This window comes from Aethina tumida, chromosome 1, assembly GCF_024364675.1.
Source record: "Aethina tumida isolate Nest 87 chromosome 1, icAetTumi1.1, whole genome shotgun sequence".
In the NCBI taxonomy this organism is placed as follows: Eukaryota; Metazoa; Arthropoda; class Insecta; order Coleoptera; family Nitidulidae; genus Aethina; species Aethina tumida.
In genome coordinates this window covers 48,545,676-48,556,081 of record NC_065435.1, presented here as the reverse complement: position 1 = coordinate 48,556,081, position 10,406 = coordinate 48,545,676, and the positions used below count along the sequence as shown (strand labels likewise).

At 31.6% G+C, this 10,406-nt stretch overlaps 1 long non-coding RNA gene across 1 annotated transcript; it reads left to right on the top strand.

Moving 5' to 3' along the window:
• The first annotated feature begins 6,349 nt into the window (after positions 1-6,349).
• LOC109596557 (uncharacterized) lies at positions 6,350-7,561 on the top strand. Its single transcript, XR_007547116.1, has 4 exons — positions 6,350-6,436; positions 6,542-6,794; positions 7,020-7,117; positions 7,224-7,561. It is a non-coding gene; the product is annotated as an uncharacterized LOC109596557 (long non-coding RNA).
• The last annotated feature ends 2,845 nt before the right edge of the window (positions 7,562-10,406 follow it).

The following is a 10,406-nucleotide window of genomic DNA, read 5'->3' as shown; positions in this document are numbered from 1 at the left end:
TTTTGTACCGCCGACTGAGCCAAACGAAATTGTGTCCGTGAGATGCCAGCCACAATTTTTTGGGCTGTCCCCAGTCATAACCCTTCAAGATTTGCTAACAAAATACCTTTCGTTTGTCCCCATTTAAAAGGTTTGGTCGATTTTTTGATATTTGGGGCGAGAAGAACGTAGATTTTCGTGGCTGTGCCACTGATTGTCCTAGATGTTGGGACCTGAAAACGAGTCGATTCGACGTAACCAGATTCGATGCACGTACGTGTATTTTCATCGACTGCGGTATTTAGGACGTGCCGAGCGAAAAAGAAATGATACGAAGCGATATTAAGTGATTCAAAATCTCAATGACCCCATCATAACAATTCAGTGAGAAGCATTTCTTTACTAAAGTATTTTATTACACCTAAATGGCCGAGAAAACATCATGTATATTAAAATTTATAATAAAAACTATAATATTTAACCGTGATGATATCCGTGGGATGGATAATGGTTGTGGTACCCATGGTTGTTGTGGTTGTTGTGACCATGATTATTGTGACCGTGGTTATAATTGTTATGTCCGTGATTGTATCCATTATGACCGCCTCCATGATGTTGAGGTTCTGGATAGGCCATGATTGCGGCAATCATTGAAACTACCAATACGAATACCTGGAAGAAAATAATTCATGTAACAAATTGTTTGTCAATATTAAATATCAACTTCCAAGAACACATACAATTCTACTTTCAATTTTAATATTCATTATTATTTCATAAAACATTTTAGAACTTACCAAAGTGTACTTCATTTTAGCTGTTGTTGGTTTGAGCAGGCAACTGACTGATGCTGAACGTGTGCCGTTTTGATGTATTTATACAGAATTGTCAACCAAGAGAGAAAATACCTGGGCTTTCCAGTAATTCAGACTGTTTACCAACAAAAATATAAAAACCCTGTTGACGTATAACAGAGGTTTACTAATGGAGGTGGCTGCACTTTCGTTAATTAAACATTAATTAACACCGCCCGCTTAAGCGTATGCTAAACGCGTATTTAAATACATAATATTAATCGATATAAAATTACTGTCCGTATCGTGTAAAAAAAAAATATTTGTGGAAATGTTTGTGAGAAATAATAAGAATGTGCGTGGCATAGAATCGAATGTGGATGGCGGATGTATAAGAATGGATGAGCAATGCATATTAATGATGATTTGATCCATTCTGACCGCAGTGCACCGGTAGTTCGGTTCAGTATGGTCGAGGAAACTGAAACGCTGAAACGCCGGAAGGAGTCTATGCAATATGGATGTCGTTAAATCAAGTTGATTTCACCTTCCCGAAATGGGCTCGCATGAATTTTAATGTTGTCAATGTATTGAGTGCACAGAGTTTATTATATTTCTTATAATTTAAAATTTATTTAAATTAAAAACTATAATTTGTTTTTAAGGTTAATTTATATAAATACAAATATTATTATTGAATCGCAGTAAATCTTATAGTAATTGTGATTATTTGTATTATTTTAATGATGATTTCAAATTTACGGTTAATATAATTAAACATCCAAGGTTTATTAAAGCTGGCTGGCTTTTTAAAGATTTTATAAAACATATTCAGTGTAAGTCAAAAGTAAAGCAACAAACATATTTTTAATAAAAACATATGCAAATAGGATGGTTATAAGAAACCATTTGTTTGTCAGATAATGTACCTTATAACTTGACTAACAATTGAAATTAAATATAAAATGTTTTTATAAGGTTTTTATGATTTTCTTTCTTTATTGAACAGTGAAAAGTAAAGCAAAACCGTTATAAATCATTTAATTTAAGTTTGTCTTTAGTAGTTTATGCATACTGTGGTTAGTTAATAATAACAATCGGAGGATTTTAAGAGCATCCAAAAGTGACCCAAATAAAAGTGCCGTAAAAAGCTCTTAAGATATTATATTTACATTTGGGGGTGTCTGTCAGTGCCATAAAACGTAGACTAAGATAAAATAATTTTTATGAAACTCAACCAACAGTTGGGTGTGAAGGAATAATGATGAGGTGCCCATTTTGTGTAAAATTGTACTGTTAGTAAAAATAAATGGTATAATTGATGATGTATGCTACCGTAAGTTGAGGAAAATACTCTTCTGTCGTGGATTTTCCAGCACGTTAATGATTCGAAACATCCAACTTCCAATAATGTAAGTTTTATGTAAGTTAAGTCCAAAATGCCGATCTAAACCCCATAGAAAATCTATGGGACATGATAAATTTTAAAATGAACAAAGCTTATTTGGAATCCTGTTTCAAAGCAATGATTGACAACCTTTTTTCTTCCATGAAAAGAAGATGTCAAGAAAGAACAAATAATTTATATACTATTAAATACTAATAAAAATATTAAAAACTTTATTTTGTTGATTTACTTTTGACTCCTTGTTTTATTTTATAATATTACATTATTTTTTTTTATTTTAAATCAATTATATATAGCTGATAAAAGGTAAGTATCGATATTGTTTTTAATTTAATGTACTAATTTAAATATACAAATGTATTTAGAATTTTTTTCTTAAAAATAAAACTTTTCCCTGTTAGTGTCCAAACTAATTTTATAGTTTATTTATGATGAGTATAAAATAATCAGTTTTTTATAGTAGTGCAGATATATAACAAATATTTATCTCTGTTCAATTTAGAATTATCATGATTTTTATTTTTTTATATCAGAATATATTTATTTATTTAAACAATACATTTATTATTAAAAGATAATAATATAGTTATAACATTGTTAATAACCTATCCACAAATATTTTAATATTTAAATAATAAATATAAAGAATTATAACTAAATCGATTGTTATGAGTGACTTTTATTATTAAAAATTATTAATTAAGTGGTTTAATTTCTGTTAACTTAAAATTAATATAATATTTATTATATTATATCGTTCCAAATCACCAAAATACATGTAAAAGTAATAAAAGTTCAAAATTTAGTAACTATTTTTATTAAACATAAACAAAACGCTTAAATTAAAGATTTACACGTAATCAAAACTAAAAACTAGTGATGATGATGGTTGTTGTGACCGTGATTGTAGCCATGGTGGTTGTTGTTGTTGTGGCCGTGATTGTAGCCGTGGTGGTTGTTGTTGTGTCCGTGGTTATTGTGTCCGTGATTGTAGTGACTTCCCCCGTGACGGTCTGGCTGAGGTTCAGGAAGGGCCATGATTGTGGCAATCAGAGAAACGATCATTACGAACACCTAAATCGGGAAAAATTAGCTACAAATTTATTCAAAATGTATGAGTACTTACCAACGCAAATTTCATTTTGGTTCTGGAGCTGCGTTTGCTTAACGGAGGACAACGATGAACTGATGCCTCATCGGACCCGTTTTGGAGTATATATAGGTATGCAATTCTCACCCCATTAGAGAGACGCCGGACTTTCCAGTTAATAATTCTGAATGTTGTCCGATAACGACAAAAATGCAGTTCCACGTAGTACGACTTTTGCGTCACTGGATGCATTCGAATTATAATAAAATCTGATCTTGTTTTGCTGCCAAACCAGATACGGGAAAATTTCGCGTGGCAATTTTTGTTATTGTTGTTATTGTTTATTTATATTTATTGAACTGAATTATTTCAGATGACTCTCGTTTTGTGGTTGCGGTTAAAAAAAACACCACAACATGGAAACATTAAGAGTGCCCAGCTCTTGGAAATAATTAAAGTAACAACAAAGAAATTTATTGATATTGTTTATATTGGTTTTCTATTTAACAAGTATTTATAACGTATAAAGAACGTATTCATAATATTAATTTACTATTGTTGCTTTACACAGTATTATAAAGAATACTGTACATCTAAGATATAAATATAGAAACTTTAATTTAGAAAGGGATTTTTAATGATTAAATCTATGTTATTTAATTTAATTTTAACACTGTGTATAATATCCTTTTTATTTTATAACTTTTGCTCATCTCTGTAGCACAAATTTGACCATTTGCCAAATATACGACAAGACTATAGTGCTTCAAGTTTCTTGAATTGTTGTGACGAGTTCATTTAAATTTGTTAAATTTTTATACCGAATTTGGTTTTAATACTGATCCCCCATGTTTTTTATAGGATTGACATCTGGAAATGGGGGACAAGACCTATGCCATAAACAAACGAACCTCCATGTTCTCAAAGTTCTTAAATCTATTTCAACAAGTCCCATTTCCACCAGGTTGGCTTTAATTTCAATTAACTGATTGATTAAATAATTATTGTATATAGTTACTATAATTTTGTCCATTGAGAAATAAAAAAAATATGTAATTTTTTAAGGAATAAAATTAGACTGATTGCTTTCATAATAGACACAAAATTAACAGAAAAAACAATAAACGTTATATACAGTTAAAGTGTCTATGGAACACCCAGAAAAATCGAATTAACTTAAATTAAAAAATAATTCAGCTTATAAATTATAAAACTACATAACTAAATATAAAAGAACACACTGTATAATAAATTTTTAATGCAAAAATTATCAAAATTTTATAATAATATTTTTATTATTATGGAAAGGCACCATAACAAACAAAAATTAAGAGCAATTGGAATAGAGGGTGGATTATCATTGTGTTACCCTATTTAACCAGGAGGATAACGCTAGGCCACATACTACGAGGATTGTTCGAATAGCATTCAAAGAGAATAACAAAAGCGTTTTACGTTGACCATCAAACTCCCCAGACTTTAATCCAATAGAAAAAGTATGAGATGCTTTGAAAAGAATTACCAAAACCATTATGACCAGTAGCAGGAGGAACTCCGGCCGGATATTAGCTTTTAATAAAAAAAATAAATATGCTATAATTATTATAAATAACATAATAATAAATTTGGATTTGGTATTATTATTTTAATTTTTGAAGAGGTTATAACATCATTTTGCAATATATTTTTTATTTAATTAGCAAAAAACACTTGTTTTTATTAATTCATTATATATTCACATTATTGGTTTTATTTCAATAATTTCAAAATATTCTAGACACCTTGTGTTTATTTTAATAAGTTGCTATAATTACGGCCACTACTATATATTTGAAAAAAAGAGCATACAAATATTTTATTTCAATGTTTTTCTACATCAATAATAATTATACACAATTTCAATTAAATGATCCGACAAGAACTTGTTTTATATTAAATTAATTATGTGCATGTAAAATTCAGAAGTTGAATATAAAAATAACCAAGCAAGCAACAGTACACGTTTCATTTAAAATTGTATGCCAGACTACGTATTAGCCAGCAAATTTTCAATGATCGAATCGTGAATTTGTTATGGTCAACGCGTAAATTCTTAGGTAATCTTCGCATCGCATTACGAGTCAAAGGAGCATCTTCGATATGATCGCGTAAGAATTTATTTCCGCGTGCCTCATAGCCAAGAACTTTTTTTTTATTTTACTTTCACTCATTCACAGTTCTCAGCCAAGCTGAAATGGTTCGCTTATTTGTTGAAATGTTGTGGGAAACCGAACCTTAAAAGAGAAGACCTAGATCTGAGGACAAACTGGTATCGGTTAACCCCCAAAATATGTTACACAAGGTCGTGTTTGCACGATTTCATACGCTTACGATGGATAAAGCAAAACAGTGCTTCTGGGTCAATTACATTCAAAAGATTGAGTGTGCGTACGTAGCGAACATAATAAGATCGGGCAAAGCAGGTGAATGCGAATAATGAAACGCTAAACGTCGACACCGTGAAGTAATGTGGATCAAGACTGCACATAAAGAAAATGTACTAGTAAATGAACCTTCGTCTTCAGTATTGTCTTGCATAAATTTACAAGTTCTGCTTTATAACACTGTAACACTTATATTTCAACAGGTTTAGTTTTAGTGAAACCATTTATTTGAACTTTATTAAATCATTATGAGTTGTGTAATAAAAACGGGTTTCTACTAAAGAAATATAATGATTATTATTAATTATTATAACATAGATACATAGAGAAGTAGTGTCTCATGGATAGATGGCAGCACCTTTATTAAGCAATTCATAGGCAACCCAATCTACAGACTACATATACGGCTCGAAAAGCGTTTTCGTTTTCGATGTGTATGTTTATTGAAAATAATAATTTCAGTTTTAATTTATATTAAAATAACTAATAAAAAAATTACTTTTAATTACACAAAATATTTCGAACAACCGAATGGAAATTTATTGCAGTTTTATTAATATATTAGGGGTCCGAAGATTTTATTGTCACGTAACGAATATATTATAATTCTATCCGCTTTATACTGCCACTTATTTAATTTAGCGGACCTTACGACGTTCAAGTTAAGTCAGTTTAGAGTTACTTCCCATTTGAATTTGTCCATTTAAGATATTGTTTCGTTAAAATGTGCAACGTAAAAAAAGTAAGCGATCCCAATTTCGATTTTGGTTATGTGTTGCTCAAATTTTAGAGTTAATTTTTTAATTTATAATCGATAATCAATATTTTCATACATTTTCTTTTTAAGGTATTGATCTTTTTATTCTTCCTGGTGATTGCCATCATGGCCAGGCCACAGTCCGATGAACCTCACTCCCACGAACACACGGACGAACACTACGACCCCCATTTGAACAGGGACATCGGCCATTACGAACGCGAAATTTTGCACCAGCAAAGACATCTCAACCATAAACAACAGAAACAGCACGGCCATTTCAATACACACTTCAACCACAACGGACAATATCTGCCCCACCATCACGGAGGACATTAATCAAGTAATTTTATGACGTTTTTTATATTTTTTTATCATGCAATTTATGTGCAATTATATACATATTTTGCATTTTTGTAGTAAAAATAAAATATTTAACAATTCTAATTATGGCGTCGTGCAAACGGGCAATTATAATGTTTTTAAGTAATTGATTTAATTAATTTAAAAGAGTATTTATTGTTTATGACAACCGGTTAGATTGAAAATCCAATTATTTTTCTGGGAGGAAATTTTAGTATAAATATCAATAGTTCCCAACCGATTCATCATGTGTTTCTATAATAGTTGATTAGCAGCTTCCACTTCAGCATGATTAAATTACTTGTAAGTTGATTTAATTTATTTATAAATGGTGGTGGTGATTAAATGATTTATTTAAAAAAATCAGTTTAATCTCTATGATACTAAATTCATCATTTTTAAATTCTAGATTTTTGTAATCTTTTCACTTATTGCTACAATAATGGCGCTTCCTGAGGCTCTTCCAGAGGCCATTCCGGGAGCTCTTGCTGGCTACTATGGCAGACGTGGACACTGGCATGGCCATGGTCATCATGGACATTGGCACGGTCATGGTCATGGTCATTGGCATGGCCATGGTCATGGACACTGGCATCGCCGTGGTCATCATTATGGATAATTTTCCATTATGCTACACATACACAATTTACTTATTACAAATTTTATATATGGCTTAAATAAAGTATTATGATTATAATCAAAATACATATACGTATGATAGTTAATTAAACTGGGTTAAAGTTAAAAGTATTTTATTTAATAAAATCATTATTTGAAACTGGTGGCTCAGCAATCACAATAATTGAAGAACGTTTTATGTTCCTGGTAATAATATAATTTGCATTTATCAGATAAAAACTGGTTGCATTTGCCTTTATGTACTTTTAAAGTCAAAGCATTCAGATAATCTGTATGCTATCAGGTCTTTGAAGCTTTGAAGGCTTCAATCAATTAAATCTTATGGCTGATTTTTATTAGGAACGGGCTATGTCGACACTCTTAACGCATTCAAAGAGGACGGCCGCAAATGGTGCTATTTTCTTTATTTTCACCAAACCGACTCAGTTATTCCGAGAACTAATGAGCGAGTCTTACATTTCTAATGTAATCTTAGGCATTAGTGACGTGAGGTAGTTTTTTCGCAAAACCGGAACGATTTTATATAGTGCCGCAGGTCGGTACTAAAGCGAGAATTGCACGTAAACAAACTGAACATTATTATGCGAATATTCAGAAACAGAATTTTACTCTTGCGAAATCAATAATTGCACATAAAATATAACGGGACGGGATGGAGCACAACAACTACAAATTCGTTCATCGACTTTAATTTCGTCGTTTAAACACAAGAACACAGTTTCTGTGAATATCGTTTTACAGTTACAGAAGAGAAACAACCATCGTAACAATTACAATAAAATATTATTTAGTGCCATCCGTTTCTTGGGACGGTCCTGCAGATCCAGCTCTGGGGAATTTCAGTAAATAAAAGCGAGTAGTGGTTCGTTGCGTATCTGTGATTTCAGCGGATACTCATTAACGTTACTTTTTTTTTCATTTGGCCAGTCTGAAAAACCCCACAATCCAGTTCTAAGCCCCACAACACAATGTCCACTATAAATATAACAACCACCGTTCGCAGACTTCAGTTTACAACCGATTTTCAGCCGATTGTAACCAAGTGTTCCATTCGCGATGAAATTTTTTTACGTAAGTTTATCAGCTTTTTTTATTTTAATCCGATTAGAGTTGCTATTAGCACAGAATAAATAACTATTATATTCTCTGCTATTAGTAAGTGGGTCGGAAATGGCACCACTCTCCTGTATTAACAACGTTACTGTATGTAATTTCAGCTTATAAATACGTAATTAATTGTAATCTTTTCCTGTATTGTTAACTTTCTCAAATTCTACGTTATTATATTTCTAGGCTCTTCTGTTCGTCGTTTCGATGGTGACAATGTGCATGTCCACTCCTGATCCACGCCATTATTCGAAACCGCAATCTGGAGGTTATCAATCGCATCCTCATCCACACAATCCACATAACTATGGAAATCCTCATCCACACTACGGACAACCACACAATTATGGGGGACATCCACATCATGGTTAAAATTCAGTTTCGTAACTACAAATCTTGTTTAGATTTAATAAACATTTTATTCTAATTGTTGTTTTCATTAACATTTTCCTTTCAACAACGATGAAACTACGAGAAATAATTTACTACTAAACTGTAAAACATAAATAATAAAAATCCTTTCTTCAAGTAATTAATTAAAATAAACACTGTCAAGTGTCTAGGGAACACCTAAATATTTTGAAGTGTTTTTTACTAACTAAATAAAAAATATGTTCCAAAAAGATGTTACAACCCCTTCAAAAATTAAAATAATAACATCCATCAAATATCCAAATATTAATTATTATGTTATTTATAATAATTATGCCATATTTATTTATTTTTTATTAAAAAGTATGTCCGAACAATTGTCTACGACCTCCCTACATCGATTTGGCGTAATCAATATCAGCCTATCGAGGTTTTGGTCCATATTTCCTTCTGTACCGCCAAAATTAGCTGATGCTGGTCTACATAATGGTTTTGGCAATTCAAAAGTCTTCTTTTCATAACATCCCATACTTTTTCAATTGGATTAAAGTATGGGGAATTTGCTAGCCAAGGTAAAACGCTCGTGTTACTCTCTTCGAATGCTATTTGAACGATTCTCGCAGTATGTGGCCTATTCTGGAATTTGGGCTCATATTGGTTAAATAGGGTAACACAATGGGTAAAACTATGTTGTCGCATTCAAAGTGGTTCCCATTAAAAAGAACTCGGTTCTTCTGCCAATATCAATTCCTCCCCAAAGCATCAATGAACCTCTTCCACGTACGTACGTATGCTTCCAGAATCTGGGTGGTGTCGAAATCTTGACTCACCAGAAAAGAGAATACGGCTCTAATCATCAGGACCCCAATTATGTGTGATTAATGTGATTTCCAGGGAAAATCGGGGTACCCTTAAAGGTCGTCTCTGAAATAGATCTTGCTCTCGGACATGGTTTCTGACGGTTTTAGCTGACACAATCACATTGTGGGTCCTATGAAGTTCTTTTTTTAGCTCGGGAGCTGTTACGGATGTCTGCAAAAAGAAAAAGTGGTCTAGTACCGTGGTAATTATGCTACTGCATCGTGGATGTCTTTCTTTTACGTCATTATACTCATTGTAAAGTCTCCACAATCTGCTTATAACACTCACAGATGTGTCTATTTGACCAGTCACTCACACGTTGTGATGATCCACCCTCTATCATCCCAATTGCTCTTAATTTTTATCACTTAGATAATGCCTTTCCATAACAAGAAAAGCATTTTTATAAAAATTTGAAGAATATTAGGTCAATAACACAAGATGTCCTAAATTACATCGTTTAACGGGTACCCAAAAATACGATAAATAATAAAAAAACATTATTATTTGCATTAAAAAATGTGATCTACAGTGTGTTTTTTAATATTTAGTAATGTTGTTTTATAATTTATTTTTTAATTTAATTTAATTCGATTTTTCTAGGTGTTTCCTA